We start from the raw sequence: 27,516 nt of genomic DNA, 5'->3' as shown, positions 1-27,516 counted from the left end.
GTGGTCTTCTGGACAGCTTGTGGGTAGTCTTAAGCCACTCGGCGGTGACTAAAAAATCCCAGGTGGTAGTGATAACCTACACCCCTTGTATGTCGATAAATGTGATAAATGAGATAACCTACACCCCTTATATGTCGGTAAATGTGATAAATGAGATAACCTACACCCATTATATGTCGGTAAATGTGATAAATGAGATAACCTACACCCCTTGTATGTCGGTATATGTGATAAATGAGATAACCTACACACCTTGTATGTCGGTAAATGTGATAAATGAGATAACCTACACCCCTTGTATGTCAGTAAATGTGATAAATGAGATAACCTACACTCTCTTCTGATTGATGGTCATGTTTCTCAAATTCTCTCCATTTAATGGTAGGCTATCTGAATTATGGGGTCAGCCTCGTACTTTGCGAGCACAAAATTCGTCAAAAAATGGACGAAATTTCAGGAAATCGACAGGACCTCAGTACTGGTGGAGTCATAGCGGGGGTGTGGACTCGGTCACAGCTTGGTGCGTGGCCTGAAAAGTTTGGATTAACTGCTGCTATATAGGCTATAGGTAAGCTGCACCTTATTTGTTCATCCCTACAATTGCTATAATTAGCTAGGGTAGTTACTTCACCACGACATTCCTTTGTTGTGTTGTAAGTATAGGTGAGTTTTGACGAAAAATGTACTTGACAAATATGTGCTTGTTGCGTTCCCCGGAGACCCTCGATCCTTATAGCGGCAGGTGTTAATATGCCTCCTGCAGGGTTGTGTCAAGGCTCAGATTACGGGAGATTTTTGACAACAGTTGATACCTATCACTGTTCATAAATAGGTAACAGAAGACCCGGCCCTGGCACTGCCCGGCCCCAGTGACTGAAGACGTAGCTACATGACACTAGTTTGTTCACGATGGATCAACGGTAGCGATAAGAGAAGATAAACTGATTGATGGCTTGTTGCTGCAAAGGTACAGTTTGTTACGCCACCCCATTCATGTATAGGGAATTAATTAATGGCAATGGTTACGGAAAGAGAAGACCTGAGTTTATATATAATGGCGATGGCAAGATAATTTCCTCCTCCTCTGCTGTGTAACTTTGCAACAATAATCAAACCAGTCCAGTGTAACACGATCGATTGACTCCTTTAAAAACAAGCTCGACCGACACTTCCTTCAACTTCGGCCCTTTCACACTTGTCCGCGCTTATAACGCGTCAACTTATGCCTGATGTTTTCTATGGAGCCTTTCACACGACGCGGACGTCAACGCTTGGGTCATCTGCGGGCTCGCATAGCAGCAAAGGGTACAGTGTTCAATGCATGTTTTCTATGAACCTTTCACACGCCGCGGACGTCAACGCTTGGGTCATTTGCGGGCCCGCATAGCAGCAAAGGGTACAGTGTTCAATGCATGTTTTCTATGAACCTTTCACACGCCGCGGACGTCAACGCTTGGGTCATCTGCGGGCCCGCATAGCAGCAAAGGGTACAGTGTTCAATGCATGTTTTCTATGAACCTTTCACACGCCGCGGACGTCAACGCTTGGGTCATCTGCGGGCCCGCATAGCAGCAAAGGGTACAGTGTTCAATGCATGTTTTCTATGAACCTATCACACGCCGCGGACGTCAACGCTTGGGTCATCTGCGGGCCCGCATAGCAGCAAAGGGTACAGTGTTCAATGCATGTTTTCTATGAACCTTTCACACGCCGCGGACGTCAACGCTTGGGTCATCTGCGGGCCCGCATAGCAGCAAAGGTACAGTGTTCAATGCATGTTTTCTATGAACCTTTCACACGCCGCGGACTCAACGCTTGGGTCATCTGCGGGCCCGCATAGCAGCAAAGGGTACAGTGTTCATTGCATGTTTTCTATGGAACCTTTCACACGCCGCGGACGTCAACGCTTGGGTCATCTGGGGACCCGCATAGCAGCAAAGGGTACAGTGTTCAATGTATGTTTTCTATGGAACCTTTCACACGCTGCGGACGTCAACGCTTGGGTCATCTGGGGGCCCGCATAGCAACAAAGGGTACAGTGTTCAATGCATGTTTTCTATGGAACCTTTCACACGCCGCGGACGTCAACGCTTGGGTCATCTGGGGGCCCGCATAGCAGCAAAGGTACAGTGTTCAATGCATTAGGGTAGGCGGTGGCCGAAGTGATAGCGTACTGGACCCACATTCGCCGCGTGATGGACGACGCGCGTTCGAATCCTCACGCTACCACTCGGATTTTTCGGTCACCGCCGAGTGGCTTAAAACTACCCACATCAACCCGGACTCTAGAGGAAGCCGTCCAAGCGAATCAAGTACGAGTTCCGGGGGGCAGCATGAGCCAATGCAAGATGGCGCCACTATAAACACTCGCCTGCGCCAGAACGGGCTGGGCCGACCATCAGGCCCCACCTGGAAGAAGCCTTGGGCCGACCATCAGGCCCCACCGGGAAGATGCCTACCGGCGCAATAGACAACAACGTAAAAAAAAAAAAAAATAAAAATAAAAAATAAATAAATAAAAAGTTTTCTATGAACCTTTCACACGCCGCGGACGTCAACGCTTGGGTCATCTGCGGGCCCGCATAGCAGCAAAGGGTACAGTGTTCAATGCATGTTTTCTATGAACCTTTCACACGCCGCGGACGTCAACGCTTGGGTCATCTGCGGGCCCGCATAGCAGCAAAGGTACAGTGTTCAATGCATGTTTTCTATGAACTGCTTGATTTCAATGTGATTTGTTGTGCGTTCATTTTCCTGTTGCACTTTTTATTTTCAACTTTATTTCTAGGAAGAATTTTGATGCTCTTCTCCCTCGTGTTTACTTCCTCATCTTCCTTCTCTCCTTTTTCTCTTTTCACTCTGCCATCTATCTTAATTTTTGGTTTTTCATTTTCTTCCTTTATCTCCCTTCCTCCTCCAGCTCTATTTCTGTCTCTCCTTTCCTCCAGATGCCCTGCGTGCTCTCCCTGACCTTCATTACACTTTCCTGTCTTTCTCCTTCTACCTTCGTGCGGGTGGCGGCCAGTTTTCACCCGCGCCGTCTGTAAGGATACGCTGGAAGGCCCGCGTCCGCTCTATAAGCGCCCACAAAGGGGCCTTAATATTAACTAGAGTTGAAATGCAAAGTTTTGGAGCCATCTGAATAATGTAGAATCACTTCGGGTTAAGGACAGACCACCTAGTCTGCAGAGCTGGGCACTTCCGTACCTCTGTCCGCACCTCCGCTCCTCCGGACCTGCGGACCTTTAAACGAGGTGCGGAGGTCCGAAGTGCGGAAAGTTTTTCAAAAGTGCGGAAGTAACAGGTGCGGAACGGCAGTATTTTAAGTCCATACCTCCGCACCTGAGGTTTTCAAGGATAAAAAAAATGAAAACGACAAACAGTCCGCGCTCTGCAGTAATACTTCCGGTCGTTTACGCGGTCTGTGCTGCAGGGCATGTTTTCCCGCCACTTGAGTGACGTCACTCATTCAGATTTACGGCCCGGTTCAAAATATACCGTTTGTCGTCCGTCTTAAAGGAAGTGCGTCATCAATGACAACACCACGTGCACGGATAGCAAGAACCCAAGGTGTTGGTTTCCTTACGTCGAGACACACGTGTCCTGTTGCCATATTGTACAAAACTGGGAATGAAAGAAACGGTCACATTATTAAAACAATGTCGCTTAGATTACCACTTTTAATTACTTTAAGTACTGCGTATGATAATTATGATGAGTGTAAAAGTAGTTACTTTACTTCAGGTGGTGGAGATTCTATGCGTTAAAATGACAATAATGATAACAAAAATAATGGTAATAATAATAATAATAATAATAATAATAATAATAATGCTGCTGCAGTATTGCCTTGTATTTCTTTTTTTTAAGGTACGGACTAGATTTTTCAGGCGCGCTTTAATAGTTTTGGGTACGGTACCGGAGGTGCGGAGGTGCGGTACCGGAACGAGTGAAAAATTTTTAGGCGCGGAAGTACAGGTACGGACTATATGTGTTTCGAGGTGCGGAGGAGCGGTACCGGACTACCCGATATCCAGTAACGCGCCCAGCTCTGCTAGTCTGGAACAAGGGGTCTGTGTACTTATATATAATACCGAGTCGGCCAAAGAGGTACCCCAGTGGCTAAGCAGGTTATGGGAGGCTCGTTCATCAGGCATAGTCGCCGCACTACACAACAACAACAACAACAACATACCCTTTCTCCTGTCTCTCCCTCCGCACCACCATGCTTACACATAACTGACCCAAGGCACTTAACTCACTATATAACCTCCTCCGGCCATTTCTTCACCATTTATAATTATTTTTGCATTCTTTTTCACATTCAATTCCCAGCCTCTATCAATCCCACTCTATAAGGACATACAAAACCCACACCCTCCCTTCTCAGGACTCCTGTGACATCACGATCAAGGTCAAGATCAACGGAGGTAAACAGAGCAACGCTGAGGAGTCTGCCACGCCGCCCACGCCTCCACGCCCACACAGTGCCCCCACGCCTCCACGCCCACCCAGTGCCCCCACGCCCACACAGTGCCCCCACGCCCACACAGTGCCCCCACGCCTCCACGCCCACACAGTGCACCCACGCCTCCACGCCCACACAGTGCCCCCACGCCCACACAGTGCCCCCACACCTCCGCGCCCACACAGTGCGCCCACGCCCACACAGTGCCCCCACGCCCACACAGTGCCCCCACGCCTCCACGCCCACACAGTGCGTATTACAAGGTTATCTATTTCAAGCTTACCTATTACAAGCTTTTTTGGGGAGGTTCAGGTGATGGGTCAGTAATATTCCAGAATCACACCCAAGCTTACCCATGTCAAATTCACCTGTTTCAAGCTTTTTGTGGCTAAGGTGACAGCTTGGTAATATTCCAGAATCACACCCAAGCGTACCCATGTCAAGTTTACCTATTTCAAGCTTTTTGTGGCTGAGGTGACAGCTTGGTATTATTCCAGAATCACACCCAAGCTTACCCATGTCAAGTTTACCTGTTTCAAGCTCTTTGTGGCTGAGGTGACAGCTTGGTAATATTCCAGAATCACACCCAAGCTTACCCATGCCAAGTTGGTAAATGTCCAGAGGGTTGCCCATCTCACTGCGGTACTTCTCACCCTAACCATGGGTTAGATCTCATAATTCTATGCATTTTGAACCCCATATATATGCCTCGCAAATTAATAGAATCGCTGCTAGCGATTTTTGAAAAGTTAGTGTTTTGGTAATTATTGAAAATCACTCCGCGCCTCCAAAATACGATATTACGCCTCCATATTGTACTTAATTGGACGAAATACATGTCCCTTAACCATAATATGAAGGCGGAAAAACTTAAAAGTAGTGAGATGGGCAACTCTTTGGACATTTACCGTCAAGTTTACCTGTTTCAAGCTTTTTGTGGCTGAGGTGACAGCTTGGTAATATTCCAGAATCACACCCAAGCTTACCCATGTCAAGTTTACCTGTTTCAAGCTTTTTGTGGCTGAGGTGACAGATTGGTAATATTCCAGAATCACACCCAAGCTCACCCATGTCAAGTTTACCTGTTTCAAGCTTTGGTATTATTCTAGTGTTTGCCAGTACTCAGCCCTCGCAACCAAAATTGGCTAGGGGGCCATTGAGACTGCGGGGAATGCAGTGGTAAACATTAAATGCGTCGCAAATGCATAGTTTTTGAGTTATGGGGGGTTGAAAAATACCCTAGATGTAGGGAAATTCCTTACAATTACTTAGATGTAGGGAAATTTCATACATTCCAGGATTTTTTACAACGTACGGAAACCACGCAATTTCACTCACTCTCCATACCAAAGAGGGGTTAGAGGGGGGCGAAGCCCCCCTTCACAGTATTACGGTCATAATGAAGCATCTAAACGGTAAGTAATTTACGTCATAAGAATCTTGCAACCGTCATATCAGGCCCGTCCCCAGAAGTCTAACCATAGGGGGGCAATTGAAATATTAAGGGGGGCAGATCATGAGAAGGCTGTCAGTAGCATAGAGCAAAGAGTTAGTCCCACCTATATCGATGCATGGGTCCATAGTTGTCATGGCTAAAGTTGGGATATAATAAAAACAGTTCTCTCTCTCTCTCTCTCTCTCTCTCTCTCTCTCTCTCTCTCTCTCTCTCTCTCTCTCTCTCTCTCTCTCAGAATATACATTTTGGTATTACCTTAAATGATGAGAAAAATTACCTCAGATTTACAGATTTTACCTGATTTTAATTTTAGTATATATATATATATATATATATATATATATATATATATATATATATATATATATATATATATATATATATATATATATATATATATATATATATATATATATATATATATATATATATATATATATATATATATATATATATATATATATATATATATATATATGAGGATATCTGCATGCTAAGACAACTTACTTGTTAAACACTTTCCATGAACTGCGACACGACAGTGACGACACCCAACCTCCTCCCTCGCTAGACTGAGACTGATTTGAAATGCCTGCGGGTTGGGAACAAAAAGCTCGCTGATTGGTCGATTGACTGAAAAAATAAGATGTAACGCGCCATTGGTTGATACATATATAGATCGTTCAATTTTTTTATTGTTTTCATGGCGTTACGTGGGGCGGGGAGGGTTTACGCTGCAGGGGATACAGGAATTTTTTTTATTGTGTAACTTTTTTTTTCTTGATTTCCGGAAGAGGATAACATCTACCAATATACGGAAACCGAAATCTTGCAGTAAACGTGAGTACCAACGCTCGTAGAGACATTCCCAGATCTCCTCGATATTAACTGAGAACCTGATAGTTGGGGTGGGGAGTAGGAGGGGAGGAGCAGGAAACTTGGTAGTTGGGGGGGCAGCGAATCTGGTAGGGGGGGCAGTGCCACCCCGTGCCCCCCCTTATGGACGGGCCTGCGTCATATACGACTATGTATTCACTTACTGGTAGCACATACGAACGCGTGAAGCAGGTTAGTGACGAAGCTGCTTCTTCGGAGGACGGGTCTGGTGAAGCCGGCGGACCATCTTGGCGTCGTCAGTAATGTAATAGCTAATGTTGAAGAAGGGGACGCAAGCACTTCTTTTAATGCCCCTCAGTTAGCTGTTAGGTCGTAAAGTTTGGGTGGGGTATTTAAAGAGGGCGGGTCCAGGGGGGTCGAGGGGGGGCAAAGCCTTCCCGTTAGCAGGTCGTAAAGTTCGGTTGGAGTAGTTTAAATATGTTCCCCCACCCAAATACCCCACCTTCCCGCGGGTTCCCCAAGACCGTTTGCAATCATATACCGTTGACGCGTCAGACTCGTTTGCAAATTACCGCAATTAATTGCAATTGAAAGGACCCTCCTGTCCGCATCTATACACTGATATGGGTCAGAGCGTCGACTTGTGAGTCAGCCTAGCCTCTCCCAGGCCAATATGCCCCTTGGGGTGACGTCGACCCCCATGGAAAGTGAATTTGGGCGTGTGACACAAACGAAATCAAGTCCGAAGCAAAGTGAAAACGCTCTATAATCATTGTGAGGTCAACCGAGTAGTGACCTTGAGCCTGTCACACACACATTCTATCACAGTTACCAAGTATTGAATTATGGAACCATTTTCGTACATAAAAACACTTGATTTTGCACTGAAAAACAATGTATATTGACCGGCTGTACTTACTTTTAGCACTCTAAGACACAAAAAACAATATATGCTCGTGTATATATATATATATATATATATATATATATATATATATATATATATATATATATATATATATATATATATATATATATATATATATATATATATATAAACTATACCAAGGCATGGGACGGCACCTTGTGGGCCGCGGCATGAGTAAACCACAAGCGTACGGGGGTAGGTAACTGCGGAGCACTTATGGGCAACGGTGAATGGAATGAAGCTATTTTCCTTGTTACTGGGGTCATTTTGAAGGGATTTAGCCAATAAAATCATTTACTCCCAGTGCGGTACTGGGGGCCACTTTTCTATCACATCGGGCGGTACGGTACGGGTTAACATCCCCGGGTAACTCATTATAGAGCCGCGGGGCACTCTTCTCAAATGCTCTGAGACCCAGTTCCAGGTTGACTCTGGGCTCATAGAGTCTGTGCTGTTCTGCACTGTGTCTCACCGACATGGCGGTGTCCAATGAAAATCCTGTAGTAAATTTCTCATATATCCAGGTTTACCAGGTCGCTTTGCCTGGTAAGTCAAGACATATTTTGTAGACTATTCATACCTTAATGGGTAGCCAATGCAAGTTTATAAGTGCAAGTGTTATTCTCTCACGGGGGGGGCAGAGCCTTCATTAGCCTTGCAGCTCTGTTCATGACAAGTTGTAATTTCTTCAGCAGATATTAGGAAGGCCATAATAAAGTGAATTACTACATGGCTACACTCTTCAAAAAAGATTGTGTTAACTGTAGAGGTGGTGGCGTCGCCCTTTACATCAAAAACTATTTGCAACCCACTGACAGAACACCAAGAGACTAACGTTGAACATTTGTGCGTGCGAGTAAACATTGCAAAATTCAATCTAAATATATCTGTCACCTACAGGCCTCCGGGGCAATCACTCAAAGAAGATGTTGAAATGTACAGTGTTTTAATGCAGTCACTTAATAACAGCGACTCACTGATATTAGGAGACCTTAATCTCTCCCATATCGACTGGGTAACACTGTCAGGCACGGAAGGTGAGTCACATAGAATGATCGAATTTTTAGAAGAAAATTACCCAAGCCAAATGGTTTCTTAACCAACTCGACAAAATAACATACTTGACCTTGTTGTAGCGACCCAAGATAACCTAGTCAGTAATGTCACGGTAGGAGAACACCTAGGTTCTTGTGATCATAGATTAGTGTGCGTCGATATCAGAGCTCAATCAACAGTGACTGAAAATAAAGAAAAGGTGATAAATTTCAAGAGGTAATTTTGTAGAAATCCGACAAATAATACAGGTGACGACAATGTAGAGAAAGCCTGGCTCAACTTTAAAGATTATTTACTCACTCAGCAGAACACTTTTGTCCCAATGTGTGAGAAGCGAAGTAACACTAATAAAAGCCCACCTTGGAATAATAGTGAAATTAAACACTCGATTAAGGAGAGAAAATTGCTTTGCAGGCTAAAGAAAGAAAAAAAGCACGCCCGAAAACATTAGACATCATCATGAAGCCAGGCGGCGAGTGAAAAGATTAGTATGTCAGGCAAAGTGTAGATATGAAGAAAACATTGCAGCCAACTGTAAAAATAATCTGAAACCCTTCTTTAGTTATATAAAAAATAGGAAGGCGATCAGAAGTGGAATTGGACCTTCAACAAACAGTGACGGTGCACAAGTGTCTGACAGCCAACACATTGCAAACCTCTTACACAATTACTTTTCTAGGATGTTTAACCCCTTCAACACGAGGACGCGTATAATGTGTCCTTGCGTGCCCCGTACCATATCCAAGGATGCACATACTGCGTCCTGGCTCGCTTTAGCCAGTGTACGAGTTATTTTATCTCTATATTTATGCTTACATCTCAAAATTATCAAATAATTTATTTTTCTCGTACAAGACTCATGCTGTACAATTTCTGATATCATATTTACCCCATTATTCTCACTAATATTAAAAATTAGTAACGAACACTTGGATATATTTTTCCAATATGATTTTTTATGTAGCTTGTACTGCTCCTTAGTCATACAATTTTAAGCCACCTATGACATCAAGATCAAGTTGATACAAATGGCTCCCGACGGAAAAACGGGATAACAGCATGGCATGGGGGATCCTCCACCGATTCATTTTTGTATAGTAGTTATTTGATCGCCCTGCATTCTATTGTAACATATTATAAGACAGCTATGGACTATGAAGGATTATAAACAATAATAAAGGTAAGTTTGCCGTTGTTGTTGGATAAGATGAAAAAAAAACAGACCCTTAAAAACTCTCCAAAGAAGAAAAAAAAATCATTAAAAATATATTCATTCGGCGTATAAAGCGCAGGGCTAAACTTTCAGGCACTTTTTATGTGAAAAATACGGTATTTATTTTTCGACAGCAATCTACCTCTTGTTTGATTTACATTGTTTTTGATTTACGCGACCTCTTCAAGGACGCAATACTCGCGTAAATCGAGAGTTACCTGTATCAGTGAGTCGCTGTTATTAAGTGACTGCCTTAATACGCTGTACATTTCAAGATCGGCATCGAGTGATTGCCCCGGAGGCCTGTAGGTGACATATATATTTAAATTGACTTTTGCTATGTTTATTCGCATGCACAAATGTTCAACGTTACTGTTTCTTGGTGTTTTGTCAGTGGGTTGCAAATAGCTTTTGACAAAAAGGGCGACACCACCACCTCTACGGTTTACACGATCCTTGTTAAAGAGTCTGTAGCCATCTATGTTGTATTCGGAACTTAAATCAATATTTGTGGTGTCGATAAATGTTTCGGTTCGGTTTCGGAGAGAGAGAGAGAGAGAGAGAGAGAGAGAGAGAGAGAGAGAGAGAGAGAGAGAGAGAGAGAGAGAGAGAGAGAGATGGCTTTCTGCTCGGCCCACGTGGTCACTTCAAGAAACAATCACAACAGTGAGGCCTTGTGTTACTTAACTAGCAGACGGTCACTGCTCTTCCCCTACGCCTATAAACAGTGGTGTTCCGCAGGGCTCTGGGCTATCTCCCACTCTTTATGTTGTTCATTACTGATTGATTGATAGTTCATTATTGCAGTTATACAGCAAAGGAGAAGAGAGGAAACTGTCATCCCAAGCCCAGGCAATACACATTAATAATCTCCAAAACAAACTGTACAATCCATTCATGCCGATAACTCTCCCGTGCAATGCTCAGCATCTCAACAGAAGACCCACCCATCGGGAAGCATGACTCAAGGCTGGACGCTGCAGAACATTAACCTTTGACCTTGCTATCGTTTCTGAATGGGACAGAGGTAACTTGGTGTCCTTCAGTGCCTCAAAAACTCAATTTCTCCACCCGTCAGCTCAACACAATCTTTCAAACACCTATCCCCTATTCTTGGACAACACTCAGCGGGGTCCATGATTTACTACCAAGCAAATGAGTGACTGCATCAACTGTAGCCGATGTAATGACCCTCATTTTGTGTCTCAAAAATGCCCCTCAGCCAGCCACTGTTGAGTCCACACCACTACCCAGCCTTAGACTCAGGTGACGAAAGTCGAGAAGATTACCAGAAAGGTGTGGAAATAGTTAACTATATGAAAGAAACCTCGAGGCCAGCAGCTGATAGGGGATTTGCAGGAGTAGAAATGGACAACAACTACAGAGTGGCAACTTATCTGGTATAGACGTCATTTTAATCTTCTTTACACATTGCAGAGCAGGTGCAAGGAACTGTGCTCGCCATTTGTTGTGCAAGTGTTGGTGTGGTTGAGGGTGATGAACCAAGGAAGAGAAAAAGGAATGATGAACCCAAGGCCAAAAGTACAGACACTTCTAAAAAGTGCAATGGCACTGATCTTAGCGTCCAGTAGTGACGCAGAGACAGTAGACAGTAGAGCGCTGCATCAGCGGCGGAGCTGGGCCTGAAACCTCATCAACGGTAAACGGTAAACAAACGCAGTGGACATGGTTCATGAATGCCACAAGGGAAAAAGGCTGGGCCGGGGCAGATGAAGAGTCATTGAAATGGTGGGAAGCAAACACCAGAAAATACCTCAGATTAGGAAAACTTGCCTACCATTACCTTCATGAGTTCCCCTCCAAGCAGTGTTAGCAGCCAGCAGTTAATTGAGTAAAGTTATTATTTAACCTTCTGAAAAACCTTAAGAAAAAGTGTAGGGATGAAAATGGTTGTGGAAATAGCCCTGAAATGTGTGCGAGAACCGTGAGGCCATGGGCGGCCGTGACCTGTGGCTAACTGCCGAGGCCTGGAGTCCCTTGATAGAGAGCTCTGTCAAGGGTCTCCACCGCAGCCTAAAAAGCCTTGGTTTAATCACGCTTTTTCTCGTGCTGTTAAAGATAGAGAGGCAGCTCACAAAAGGTACCAGAGCCTTCGAACTCCAACTAACCATGATCTCTATATTTCTGCCCGGAATCGTGCCAAATCTATTCTCCGACTTACCAAAACCTTTTTCATCAATTGAAAATGCCAAAAACCTTGCTTTCTCTAATTCTTAATGTGCCTTCTGGCATCAAGCCAAAAATATATGTCCTCCAACTTCACTTCTTCATCTTTCTCTCCTCTCCTTAGTCCTGACGGTAGCACCGCCGTCTCATCCATCTCTAAGGCTGAACTCTTCTCTCAAACTTTTTCTAAAAACTCCACTCTGGACGATTCTGGGCATATTCCTCCTACGCATCCCCCTCTGACCTCTTCCCTAACGCATACTCTTGGGGGAGGCGGTGGCTGAGTCGTCAAAGTAACGGCCTCGTGTTCAGGAGGACGCGAGTTCAATCCCCGCCCGGTGCCACCAAGCTGGGATTTTTCAGCCGCCGCCGAGTGGCTTAAAACTACCCACATGCTGTCCAGAAGACCACCTATCAACCCGGACTCTAGATTCTAGGATCAAAGATGAGCTCTGGGAGGGCAGCATGAGCCAATGCAAGATGGCGCCACTATAAACACTCGCCTGCGCCAGAACGGGCTGGGCCGACCATCAGGACCCACCGGAAAGAAGCCTTGGACCGACCATCAGGATCCACCGGGAAGAAGCCTACCGGCGCAATAGGCCGCAATGTAAAAAAAAAAAAAAAAAAAAAAAAAATCTATTCCAATATAACCTTGTAGCCGGTCTGTTGACGAGTGTCGGGCATGCCATTAGGTGCCCAGCGTAGTGGCCGCCGCCGCCCCACTGCGTCCCGCGTTGCGTACGTACCTGCGTAATTTTGGACGGGCCACACCGCATGTCGAATATATATAAACTAATACAACCAACCATTATAACCTAACTGGCCCTGCCATAAATGTTTTGGGGGATGATATGGCTGTAATAGCTGCTCCGAGAATGTGCTGTGCTGCGTTGGCTGGCTTCCATTTTCTAAGTCCACTGTTATTGTTTCACTCGGGGCTCTATAGACAGACTGAGCCTCATGGCTGCCTTGCACTGCACCATACAAACTAGTTCCTAAGTCAGTAATATCCAGAATCCAGAATCGGACATGAAGAATTATCCAATAAATAAATCCGAGCAATCTGGTACCGGTACCGTACCGTTTAGCTGGTACCGTTAGTACCGTACTGGTACCGGTACCTGCCTTGGGGGGAAGTGTGGGGATGGGACGGCATTCATTTCTCCCACCTGGGAAAAAGGTGGATAGGGTGGAACATTGTGGAATGGGCCCAGCAGAGGGAAGGAATAAGAGGAAGATTGAGATAGGATAAGGCGCAGAAAGGACAGATGCTATTAGCTTTCATTAATACAAGGGGCTGGAATAAGGTGACCAGATTTCTGAGACAAAATCCGGGGACATTTTCGGTTCAGAGGCAAAAAAAACTCCAAAACATGTAGTGTTTTTGTCACTGAAAAACCAAAACGGGGACACTGCCATTACCATTCATAAAGCAGCATTCAAAAGTTTCTCTCACCCTATTTATCCTAAATTGCAAAGGAATTGAATAAAAATTCAACTGATTAACAATTTGTATGTTCTTGGCAGGCAGTCTCGCAAATTATGCCGTGCAAAGCTGTTTATCTTTTCCTTAGTTATATACACTATACGCTGTACTTTAGCACTGTACAGAGCGAGCAGTACGGTGCGCAATTATACGTATAGTTTGGTCAACATCTTGGGTTTTTTTTTTTTTTTTTTTTTTCATTTATTCAAATTTCGGATCTTTCAGTCACAGTGAAAACCAGGGACATTTCCGGGGACAGCAGTAGCCGGGGACAGGTCACTGAAAACGGGGACGTCTGGTCACCCTAGGCTGGAACGATGGAAAACTGTATTGAAGGAAGGAGAGGAGTATGGTGTCGTCGGAGTAGGAGAGACAGGTTGGCACAGTAGCATCAAATGGGAAGAAGGAGGATGGACATGCATAGGAAAAGGAAGGAAGGTTCGAGAAAAGAAAGGTGGCGGTGTGGGAGTAATAATGAAGGAGAAAGAAGGCAGGAGTATGTCAGAAGTGCAGTTATGCAAAGAAATGGAAAAGGGGACATTATCACGGTAAAAATCAAGGATGTGAAAGAAGTGTGGTGGATCACAGTGGTGTATATGGGAGTGGAGGGACCAGAAAACTATGAAGAAAACAAGAAACTATATGATCCAATGACAGAAATCGGCATGGCAATAGGCAAGGAGAAGTGGGTGATTATGGGAGATCTGAACGGACACATTGGACTCAATAATGAGAGGACTAACACAAATGGGATGATGATCCTGGACTTTGCAGAAAATAGAACATTAAAGATCAAGAACTGGGAACTGGAAAACACTATTACATGGAGAGACAGAGGTGCAGAGTCAGCCATAGATTGCATTTTAGTGAATGAAGAAGTGATAAAAAAGAAGTGTTCGATTTGGAAAAATTTAAGAAATTGACATCTCAGACCATGTGCTGACAGGGATAACCTGTGGTGAAGGGAGAAAAGCAAGGGAAGAGAAAAAGACCCGATGGAGAGAAAAGTGGAATTTATCAGAAGCTGACTGGGAGACCTATAGCAGGAGACTGGATGAAGAAATGCAGGGATGCAGTGAGAAAGGGGAGGCAACAATAACCCAGTGGGAACAGAGTATAAAAAGAACAAAGAAAAATGTTGGAAACAAAAGATTCAAAGAAGGGAAAACAAGGCTAAAAGGATGGTGGGACAAAAAGGTGGAAGAAGCATGGAGCACCAGGAAAAAAGAGAACAGGAAGCAGAGAGACCTGAGCAAAATGACGAAGCAAGGGGAACAGTACAGACAGAAATGGCAAGAGGCTGGGACACCTATAAGAAGGAGAAAAGCAAAACACAGATACTGATGAGTATTTAAGAAGATAGCAATATGGGAGGAGGAGCAGGCTCAGAAACTGAACGAGATGCCTCCAAGAGAAAGAGAGAAAGAGGGATGGAAAAGACTGCGGAGGGACCTGAGAGGTAGAGAAACGAACCAGGAAGTGAAGCTGAGGATAGAGGGAAGATAAATCAGCAACGATGAAGAGATAAGAACGGCAATAGAGGGATACTGGAATAGCACAGTGCAGACCGACACTGAAGAAGACCAAACGGGAGATCCAACAATATACAGTGACAAAAAAGAAATGGGAGGTGTTACAATAGAACTGAAGGATGTGGAAAAAGCACTAAAAGGTATAAAGAATGGAAAAGCAGGCGGAGCGGATGGAGTGCTCGGTGAATTTATAAAATATGGAGGAGAAAGACTCAAACATGTCCTGCATGAAATGTTCCAAATAATACTGGAGGGTGAGATCCCGCAAGACTGGAAAAGAAGCAGAGTAACACTGATTCACAAAGGAGGAGGGAAACCTAAGGAGGAAATAGAAAACTATTGGCCCATTTCAGTCATGAACATCATGGCAAAGATATTTGGAAAAATCTTGAATGAAAAGCTGAAAATGTGGGCAGAGGAATCCAAGGCGTGGGGAGAAGAACAGAGTGGATTCAGAGAAGGAAGAGGAGGGCTGGAAAATGTGTTGGTTCTTAAGGAAATAATAAACAGAAATAAGAAGCAAGGAAAAGAGCTGTACCTGATATTTATAGACATTGAAAAGGCATATGACACAGTGGACAGAAGCAAGCTAATGAAATTGTTAAAGCACATTGGAATAGATAGTAAAATGGCAGAGGTGATAAAGGAAATGTACAATGAAAATATGGTAAAATTCTCATTGGGAGACACCACCACGGACTGGACGGAGAACAATGTTGAAGTGAGACAGGGATGTGTGATGTCACCAACATTGTTTAACTTTTATGTAGAAGAACTCCTGGTGAAAATCAGAAAAAGGAGTAGGAGACAAAAAAACGGGTGCTTAGCGGACGCAGATGACATTGTACTCATGGCAGAAGACAAGGCAGATATGGAGGAGCTACTGAGGATTACCACCGAGTATGGGAGGGAGTGGAAGATGATATTCAGTGCCAGGAAATGTAAGGCCATAGAATTTAACAACAATGCCAATAGCCTGCAGTGGGTCTTAGGAAACATCATAATAGAGGGAGTGGAGAAGTACACATACTTGGGATTGGAGGTCAGCAAAGAAGGAGTAGGAGGAGAGAAACAAAGGAAAATAAACGAAGGAAAAGCCAGGAGGATGGTGGGCATGTTATAGTAGGATAGGGGTATGCGAGATCGCCCTCACCTGCGTGAACGCGTCTGACGCTCTTTCCCTGTGCCCTTACAAGCAGCTACCACCAACACCTGTTTTCCATAAGAACTTTCAGGGTCTGCATTATTTCTATATCCCACAGTCCTTCTATGTATCAGTCATCTGCCCGGAAGGTACTACTTATCAACGGGTTACTGGTCACTATGCCATAGCGGAAGCATGCTATATCCGCTCCACTAACATAACAACGTACCCGTCCCGGATCCGTCTGGTTTTCACGGCCAATATTTCCCATCGAGTGTTTCCTCTACGGTCTCTCGATAACATTCACTTCTCCAGCATCTCTTATATGACTAATTCCCTTAATTCATTGTCTTTCGCAAACAAAACAGAGTTTGCGGAAACCCTGGAGGAAACGCTTCCTGAATACTTGCATCTCCCCTACTTGTACCCTGGATTTTTTGTACCAGTGTTTCTGATGTTCGTCAGTCTCGTCGTCATGTGCTACCTTATTAGGAGGAACTCTGTCCTGCACGATTATTTGGTTGTGCAGACACGGCGACTGGATGCAGGGAGGCCACTGGCAAGGTAGTTTTTCCTTTTCTCAAGCAAGTCAGATGACAGAAACCTGGCATTCCCCTGCTCCTATACTTAACATTGTACTATATTTCACTACTGTATGTTTCACTACTGTATTTTTTTAGGAGCTAGATGAACGTTTCACTGTCTGTAACTATGCCAGTTGATAGCTTCTTATACATGTGTCCTTATATTTACCTTTTGAGAGATTTCTTATGTTTCATGTCACACACGTTGTGTTTTACCTCTCACTATTTATATTATTACTGCACAAATGTTCTTACATAGCCAGTGTTTTATTGTAATTGTATCATAGGCAGTCTGTTCAACAAACTCCCACTATGTATGTTAATGGTACCTAGACTGCTAGTTAGATTTTTGTATATCGCGAGGTCGCGATCACTGGTAGGTGACCGAGCAGTGTCATAGTAGGATATCAATGTATTATTATTATTATTATTATTATTATTATTATTATTATTATTATTATTTACTATCACCACGAATTAGGCATACAATTGTCAATGGAAAAAACCCACGACAGATAGATCACGCCACCTTATAGGAATGTCGTCCGTCAGTGTTTACCGTCTCAGTTTGTATACAAAGCATTTCATAGTGCCTGGAGGTCACCTTGACGTACGTGACCAATTGTAACAATTATTTTCCAACCTGTAACTCGTCACTCCTTCACGAGAGTCCGACTGACACACAACGGCAGTTGTTTTCGCTCCGACGCTCCTTGTACATTTAGGCTAAGAATATATTCGCCTTAAGGAAGCTGAAGTCTTAATCAACGCCCTTTAAACGCCCCCCGGTACACCGTTACAGGCATGATCATGAACGCAGGCAGCAGGACTATTAATAAATACGAGGTAGGCAGGAGTATGTGGAAGGTGCCATACTGCCTGTACGGGTCAGAACAGAGTACAGGGAAGGAGACCTGGCAAGACCAGAAAAGGTGCAGAACACCATGGGACTGGGTGCTCCTAGATGCACAGCCGTAGAGGCCTTAAGGGGAGAAATGGGATGGAGTACATTTAAGGAGAGAATTATAAAGGGCAAGATGGGATTCATGAAGAAAATCGAAGGACTAAGTGAAGAACAATGGGTAAAAAAGGTGATAACAGAGGACAGAACAACATCCTCATGGAAAAAAGAAAAAGCTAGATGGAAGAGGAGAGAAAACCTTGAAAATGAGTGGGATAGATCCAATGAGGGTTAAGGACATCAAGAAATGCATTGCCACCAATGGCCTGGAAAAATGGCAAGCAGGAGCAGCAGAAAAGTCGACGTTAAAATGGTACAGGAGAAAACAAAAGCCTGAAAGAGAAAATTGGTACCGGGGAGACTGGGGGAGTAAGCTGCTGTTGAAGGCAAGGTCTGGAACTCTAGAAGTAAAGGGGAGAAGCAGAGACGAACAGGACCAAAACTTCAGCTTGTGTATAGGGGAAAAGGAAACCAGAGCACCTGATAGTGACAGGTAAGAAGAGGAGAAGCAAAGGCTACTGTGGCGGAAATCATTGAGGAGGATAAGTACCGTGTTAGGACAGTATGGCAGTAAGGAGGAAGCAGTGAAATCAATACCTCACACAAACATTTTCTTGACATGTTGCTGGGAAAAAAGATCTGAGCAGTGAAAGTGTTGTGAGAAGTGTAACAGTGGAAAACAGCAAAGCACACAGGCAAGTAAACCAGGGAAAGAAAAGGACAGAAGTTCAGGATGAAGTGCTTAAGGAAGTGACGTAATACTGAAAAGAAAAGTGTGAAGAAGTGACAAAGTGTCGTGCCCGGAAATTCGGGGCACTAAATGATGTAAAAATAAAAGGGAATTCACCTATGGATATCTGATGGAAAACAAGGGGGACTCACCCTGGGGGTAGTTTTGCTGCCACCACCCAGAGATCTACCGATGAACTATGTCACCGGTAGCTCACTGGGAACCTTAAGAGTATGTGTATAGAAAGGACAAAGGATTTAATGAGGGATTCAAATGACCCAGAGCGAGACTCGGATCCCTTGGGCAGGGTAGCGAGGTGGGCGGGGCAGGCTCGGGGGCGGTAAATGGTTAGTTTAACTCACAGCCGGCCGGGCAAATCTCACCACGGGGAGTGACAAGAAATAAACGCCTATATATAGGAGTGCTTACATTTATTCCTGTGACTTAGTTTAGAAGGTAATACATAGGCATACCTGACGACACGGTTTACAATTAATTCCTCATTGAAGGCACGATTTACCCGACACTGACGGAAATGGGCGAATGGACACACGACTGGTTTCTAGTTTTCTCCTCTCACAATGGTAACCAGAATAAGGCTGAGGATTCTCCACGAAATCTTTACCCTTGGGCGGGTGTACAATTATTTTAAAAAAAAACAGGTACATATGATGTATGAAAGAGACTCAGAGAGGGGGAACGTTACATTTCCGGGAAAAAACCCATACACGACGAGAACTATCTTTGTCGTAAAGACACAAACATACAGCCTCTTATTTCACTAAACACTTCTTACACTACAGGTAAAGCACAGATTACTGGCCTAAATACTCCCAAAAATACTTCCCGCAATAGGGGGTGCAGGAGGGAATTGTAAGGGGGACTCGACACCCCGTTTCCTACCCCTGGTATGGCTCCAGGAACGCATACAGGGCTCTCTCCTACAGCTCCTACCGCGGAAAGACGAGAATTATTGAGATCCACAACTAAAGGAACACATCGGGATGGATACACTGGTTCGTGTAGGTGTGTGGGGTGGGGGTGGGGGTGTGGCAGAGACTGGGACGCTCGACCTGTGAGTAGTAAGGAGGATGAGTAGGCGGAAGATCAAGCTTATTTCATTTACTGGACTCAGAAATGTATTTATAGGATAATGAAGACGCACATTGGCTAAAGGGGAGACGGTAATTAACCCTGGGGGAGCACTTTAGGGGGAAAAGTGGGATGGAGGAGGGAAAAATCACGGAGTACAATACCTGTGAGTAGTAAGGAGGATGAGTGGGAGGAAGATGCCCTGAAACTTCTTCTTTCTTTTAGGATTCTCCCCCTAAAAAAGGGGGAACGGGCCTTTGTCGGTTCGACGGCCCGTCGCAGGGGGGAACCCGCCGCTGGCGTGCGGCGGGTGTGGGGAAGCCTCCGCCGCCGCCACAGCCACGAGTAAGAGCCGGCGAGCAGCGACGGAGGCACGGGCTCTCTGGGCAGGCGCCCAGCAGACACCCGTAGCTGACACGTGCGAGCAGCCGACTGGTCAACTTGACCACGGAGGGGTGGCCCTAAGCGAGGATGACCCCACGGGTCCACCTCGCCTCCGTAGAAGGGCCACCCGGCTGCTCACCCGAGGAGTGCTGGCGTTCCACTCCGCCCTGAAACGTTCGTTCGTTCGTTAAGGATTTACCCCCTAAAAAGGGGGAACGGGCCTTTGTCGACTGACGGCCCGTCGCAGGGGGTAACCCGCCGCTGGCGTGCGGCGGGTGAAACGACGCTCCCTTCGTTTTATACCAGCCCTGCGGCGGCCCCATCGCACGGACAAGGGAGCCAAGTAGCGGATTAATAATCTATCACGTTTTAATTCAAAATGAAGGGAAGACTAGGGTAGTTTATACATGGGTATGGTCTCTTAACGGGTAAGGTGACGAAATTTCATGTGAAGCAGCGGAAAAAATCTATGTAAGGGTGGATGATATTAACTGATAGGGGATTGACAAGCAAGGGCTGGTAACAATTCCGAGGTGCGTGCGCTGGTAGGGGGGAAGGGGGGACAGGGAGGGGTGACCGACCATGACCGACGCTATGTCTCTGGGCGGGAAAATACTTGGCGTGGTATTGCACCATATGGTGTCATCGTAGTCTGAGGGGGGGGGGGGGGGAAAGTATTTTGTTATGGGTTGTGATCAACAATACCTACTACAGTCTTACATATCTATGATGGCCTTACAGTGACTTATAATTACTTACAACTACTTGTAATCACTTATAATGACTTAAACTACGTCTTGTCCTTGTACTTCTAAGGTTCTTCTCCTGCCTTCACATCCCGGCATTACAAAAGAAGAAAAGAGGAACGAAAGGACGAGGACCTGAAGAGCGATACAAAGCGTCACAGGTCAAAAGAAGAAGAAGAAGAAGCAGAGTCCTCCTCCTCGGCGGCGGGACACTGACTAGGGGTGGGGTGGTACCGGTACCGTACCGTTTAGCTGGTACTGTTAGTAGCGGTACTGGTACTGGTACCGGTACCTGCCCACCCCTACAGCAGAGGATTGGATGGAGAACAATGTTGGAGTGAGACAGGGATGTGTGATGTCACCAACATTGTTTAACTTTTATGTAGAAGAACTCCTGGTGAAAATCAGAAAATCAGAAAAAGGAGTAGGAGACAGAAAACTTGGGTGCTTAGCTTACGCAGATGACATTGTACTCATGGCAGAAAACAAGGCAGATATGGAGGAACTACTGAGGATTACCAACGAGTATGGGAGGGAGTGGAAGATGAAATTCAGTGCCAGGAAATGTAAGGCCATAGAATTTAACAACAATGCCAATAGCCAGTGGGTCCTGGGAAACAGAGGGAGTGGAGAAGTACACATACTTGGGATTGGAAGTCAGCAAAGAAGGAGTAGGAGGAGAGAAACAAAGGAAAATAAACGAAGGAAAAGCCAGGAGGATGGTGGGCATGATCATGAACGCAGGCAGCAGGACTATTAATAAATACGAGGTAGGCAGGAGTATGTGGAAGGGGATAGCGGTGCCATACTGCCTGTACGGGTCAGAAATAACAGAGTACAGGGAAGGTGACCTGGCAAGATTAGAAAAGGTGCAGAACCGATACCACCGAGACTCCAGGCCCCACACATCCCCGCCAGCCGGGGCGTGACGTCATCAGGACTGGTGTTCAGTCCCCGTTGCAGCGCAGCAAACATACCAAGTTCAAACACAGCGACCAGCGACTCCGGCGGCGGCCAGTCTATTTGTGCATGGATATTCAATATGCCCAGTGCTTGTGTTGTCCCAAGGTGCAAGGGAAACTATAAGAAAGGTCCTAAAGTGCATGTGTTTGGGTTTCCAACAGACAGTGACTGTAAAGAGAAGTGGATACGAGCTATTCGGAGGGAAAACTTCTTTCCCAGCAAATATAGCAAGGTAATTGGTTTTGAGATGGTCCCTTGTATAAAATTTCTTGCTATTGGTGAATTTATTAATTGTATGTATGAGTTGGCAGACAGGGTGTGTGCCCCTCATCAGCAATATTACCTACCTACCGTAAGTACTTGTTCCAGCATTTCAAAACAAGCTTAACTCGGCATTATGTCAAATTCTGTATGAGGTAAAACTTCCGTGCATGACTGCCACTGTTTTTCTGGACAGACCATAATTAATTTTCCTTTAAACAGGTGGTTTTCATTTTGGAGACTTTTCCTGGGCAAACCATTAAAAAAGACTCCCTTGATCACCCCCAGTCTTTGCAAAAAATCCTCATCACTAAATGTAGTCACTTGAAGGCATTTTTTGGTTAAATAACATATCTGAACTATCACACCTAATCTCTACATAACCTAACAACTAACAGGGGGCTTGCCCCTCGACCCCATGGGGGTTAACGTATCTGAACTATCACACCTAATCTCTACATAACCTATCGACTTATTATTCTTACCTACTGTGTTTGTATGTAGGTAGGTACTTCATATTGGTTTTTACCCAGTATTGTTAGGTAGTGACATGTCAGATTTTCTTACTGATTTTGAAACATCATCAATAACTACCATTTCTTATGCTGCTTATGCTGACAACTCACTATACATTTATGCTTATGAGTCTTCAAGGCTTTGTAAATTAATTATAGGTATTCTACATACATAAAGGCATAGTATCCCAATTATATAGATTTTTTTTATTCTAAATGTGTGCCCTGTCTTATATTCATACTGTATCATGCATTTTCCTGTTCTGCTCTGCACTGTGTTACAATGTGTGTCTGGCTTTACATTTAAAACTGTGAGATACCATTTTTTCCCTGCTCTTTAATGTGTCACAATGAGTGTCCGGCCTTGCATTTAAATTGTAAGATGCTGCTTTCCGTCCTGCTCTGTTCTGTGTCACCTGTGTTGCAATGTGTCTTGCGTTACACTTAAAATTGTAGGATGCAGTTTTCTGACTTGCTCTGTGCTGTTACAATGTATGTCTGCTGTCTGTCCTTACATTTAAAATTGTGAGATACAATGGATACAGTGTTCTGCCCTGCTCTGCTGTGTCACCTGTGTTGCAGTGTGTCTGGCCTTACATTTGAAATTGTAAGATGCTGTTTTCTGTCATGCTCTGTGCTGTGTCACCTGTTGTTACAATGTGTATCCAGCCTTACATTTAAAAATGCAAGATGCTGTTTTCTGTCATGCTCTGTGCTGTGTCGCCTGCGTTATCTGTGTTGCAATATGTGTCCGTCGCTTGTGTCTCAATGTGTGTTTGGCCTTACATTTAAAATTGTGAGATGCAGTTTTCTGTCCTGCTCTGTGCTGTGTTTTCTGGGAATTTCTTGTCACTTTGCAAAACGTTCATGCACTAATATCACCCTTGCAGGTCTGTGAGTTACATTTCAAGCCAGAGGACATTAGGTGGGAAACTTCTTACTTTGATCAGAACACTGGTAGAAAGGTTTCAGTTAGGTTGGAAAAGCCTTATCTTCATGATGGAGCAGTTCCTTCACTCTTACCAGGCTGCCCATCATATTTGTCTAAAACAACTCGGTCAAGAGAGTCCCCAGACTCCAAAAGGAAACGAATTGAGGAGTCTGCACTTCAGGCTGCATTTGCACAAAGTGCAGCAGATCATGAAAACTACTGGGAAGAAAATAATTTAGTACCATTGATGAACTCCTTGGAAAGTTAGACTCTTTGGATAGAAGCTATTGGTCAGTGATCAAACAAGAGGAAAACCTTCTGATCTGTCACATCATATATGCTCCACATCCTAAACTTATACAGTCACTCTTGGTCAAAGCTGATTGCAAAGTGCATGCATTTACTGGTGATGTACAAATTCAAAAGATAGGAGATTATGCAGTTCCTTCATCTGTTACTGATATTAATGTTCTTGAGCACTTACTGGGAAAATTGCGTACTCTTGACACTGGTGAACAAAAGATAATCCACCGTCAGCAATTACTGTGATACAACTAGTACTGTCATTTCTGTCCCTTCTGCAAGATCAGTCTTTCAAGCACATCCGTGCTCTAAAATTTGTATGTGAACAGTTATACCTAATGACTCTGACAAAGTTGAATTATTCATCTGAGCTCATGGTTTTGCTTCACTCTTGTACCACTGCTCTCCTCAAGGGTACAGGCTATTGAGGGACACAGGAACACTTATTTTACCTAACTACACCTCACTCAGAAAGCTAACTTTATCAGTTCACTTGAATCCTGCACTAGAACAAAATGAGAGCCATTTCCTTATGTATATTAAACAAAAATTTAAGTTATTATCTACACTTGACAAAACTGTAACTCTGATGTTGGATGAAATTCATTTGAAGCCTTACTTTGATTACAAAGGGGGTAATGTTGTGGGATCAGCATTTAACAGTACTGAAGCTGCAACCAGTGCATTTGTCTTTATGATAAATAGCATTTGTTCAACCTTTAAGGAGGTAGTCCACATCATTCCTACAAAGCTGATAAAGGCAGAAACACTGCATTCTCTTTTAAAGCAAGTGATCATTGGCTTAGAAGAGATTGGGTTCAAAGTAATATGTGTAGTGACAGACAACAATGCCATCAACAAGAAAGCTTTATCATTTTTGCCTCACCACCAACTGTATCCATAGTATATCCACATCCTGCACAGAGTTCAAGGCCTCTGTTTTTCTTATTTGACTCTGTACATATATTGAAATGCATCAGGAATAACTGGTTAAATAAAAAAAATGCAGACAGATGTATGACATTCCCACAGTTTAACCTCAGCAGCAATAGCAAAAGTGTAATAAAAATACTCAATGCTCCCTTTGCCACCTTGCAGAAACTTTACACCCTTGAAGCTGAGTCACTTCTTAAGCATTCATATAAATTAACACTGAAAGCCTTGTCTCCATCCAACCTTGAAAGACAAAATGTAAACTTAGTTTTACAAATATTTAATGAATATATTATTGAAGCACTGATAACATTTGGTAAAACAAAGTGCTTACCCTTAGTTGATGATGTTGCAGAATATATTAAAATCTTTTGCAAGTGGTGGGACATCATGAATGTTAAAACCCCATTTAAAGGCTGTAGACTTAAGAAAGAATATGCCACTCCCCTAACTGATGCTGCTGATGATGAAAAGTATGTGTTTCTGAACAGTTTCTGTGACTGGCTTGAAATGTGGGATAGTATGAAGAACTCCACGGGCAAGTTAACAAAAGAAACATTTGCAGCCTTAAAACATACTACACATGCAATGGTGGAACTAACAAGTTACTGTATAAATGAATTGAAATTGAAATATGTTTTACCTGGCAAGTTTCAAACTGATAATTTGGAGGCCAGATTTGGTAAATACCGTCAACTTGCAGGTGCACAGTATAATATTTCAGTAAGACAAATGTTTGAATGTGAAAAAAAATTAAGAATGATGTCAGTCTTACACCAAGGCAGCATTAATTTAAAGAATTTGGGTGAAACTAATTGGGAAGGCTTAGAAAATCAAGATAATCTGCGTGTAGAAGACTTAGGGCTTTTAGACGTGACAAGGGAAGACACTGAAAAATGTAAAGATGTCCTTGCTGTCATAACATACTTAGCTGGATACTGCTGTTATGCTGTCTGCAAAAAATGAAATGCCTTTTCTGCAAAGATATAGTAACTTGTACTGATTTAGCTGACACACTGCCTGAAAACCATAGCTACATTCAAGGACTTAGTAGAGGCTCTCTCTTATATCCAGATGATATCACAACAAACATTGTAATGTACAATTATATAATCATTAACAAACTAGCAAAGAACCCTTTATTTATACACTCGATGAACCAACGCAATCTGGCAACAGAGCTTACCCTAAATGCTTTAGCAGAGGATGATGCTCTTTTCCACAGTGATGTCTGTGGCGGTGGCCATAGTACAGAAAAAGTAGAAAAGATGATAATCTGGGCATCTACCAATGCACTACTAAACAATTTCTGTGCTAGAGAAAATAACAGTATTGTAGCTAATAAGGATGTGCAAAAGAATCGAAAACTAAAGACATTAATGAAGTAGTATGTAGAGGAAATGAACATGGAATAAGATGGAAAAACTCAGTGTAGTAAATATTACAGCTAAGCTTCATTCTAAATGCTCATGCCAAGGGTAATATATTATGTTTGTTCTCATAAAGTACAGTAGTGCAAATTAACATGGAATAGGATGGAAATACTCAGTGTTGTAAATATTACAGCTAAGCTTCATTCTAAATGCTCATGCCAAGGGTAATATATTATGTTTGTTCTCATAAAGTACAGTAGTGCAAATTAACATGGAATAGGATGGAAATACTCAGTGTTGTAAATATTACAGCTAAGCTTCATTCTAAATGCTCATGCCAAAGGTAATATATTATGTTTGTTCTCATAAAGTACAGTAGTGCAAATTAACATGGAATAGGATGGAAATACTCAGTGTTGTAAATATTACAGCTAAGCTTCATTCTAAATGCTCATGCCAAAGGTAATATATTATGTTTGTTCTCATAAAGTACAGTAGTGCAAATTAACATGGAATAGGATGGAAATACTCAGTGTTGTAAATATTACAGCTAAGCTTCATTCTAAATGCTCATGCCAAAGGTAATATATTATGTTTGTTCTCATAAAGTACAGTAGTGCAAATTAACATGGAATAGGATGGAAATACTCAGTGTTGTAAATATTACAGCTAAGCTTCATTCTAAATGCTTATGCCAAAGGTAATATATTATGTTTGTTCTCATAAAGTAGTGCAAATTAACATGGGATAGGATGGAAATACTCAGTGTTGTAAATTTTACAGCTAAGCTTCATTCTAAATGCTCATGCCAAAGGCAATATATTTTGTTTGTTCTCATGAAATAGGATTTTATACCTTGGAAACAGTATCTGTTAGAATTAGATATCCTCATGACCAAAATTATACTCACTATTAAAGGTGATATAGGTAATGACACTCTCTCTCTCTCTCTCTCTCTCTCTCTCTCTCTCTCTCTCTCTCTCTCTCTCTCTCTCTCTCTCTCTAACACAGCACTTCCCCTATTAATCATTAGGTATAATGATTTTCATACATCAGATCAGATTTCCACGTTTGATGTCATCTAACCATACTAATCATCCCTTTTCCCGTACAACCTCTTGCAAAATATATTTTTAGTAATGCAACACTATTTCCTAACTCTTATAAACATAATGTATCATCTTGACTGCCCGCCTTTTCTTTCCTTCCTTTCATACTAATCTCTTAAAAAAAGTAAACAGGATAGCAAATGTGTTTATAACTATTATCAATGAGATACATTTAAGCTTTCAGTTTCATGCAATAAAAGATGATAAAGTTTATATATATATATATATATATATATATATATATATATATATATATATATATATATATATATATATATATATATATATATATATATATATATATATATATATATAATTGAT

The 27,516-nt window shown here is 43.2% G+C and overlaps 1 long non-coding RNA gene across 1 annotated transcript; it reads left to right on the top strand.

Annotated features, from left to right (window-relative positions):
• Positions 1–26,111: 26,111 nt before the first annotated feature.
• LOC127006062 (uncharacterized) lies at positions 26,112–27,096 on the top strand. The gene is made up of 2 exons (XR_007759033.1): positions 26,112–26,191; positions 26,430–27,096. It is a non-coding gene; the product is annotated as an uncharacterized LOC127006062 (long non-coding RNA).
• The last annotated feature ends 420 nt before the right edge of the window (positions 27,097–27,516 follow it).

Source organism: Eriocheir sinensis, chromosome 32 (assembly GCF_024679095.1).
Source record: "Eriocheir sinensis breed Jianghai 21 chromosome 32, ASM2467909v1, whole genome shotgun sequence".
NCBI classification, from domain to species: domain Eukaryota; kingdom Metazoa; phylum Arthropoda; class Malacostraca; order Decapoda; family Varunidae; genus Eriocheir; species Eriocheir sinensis.
The sequence above is the reverse complement of the archived record's forward strand: the minus strand, read 5'-3'. Positions and strand labels throughout refer to the sequence as shown.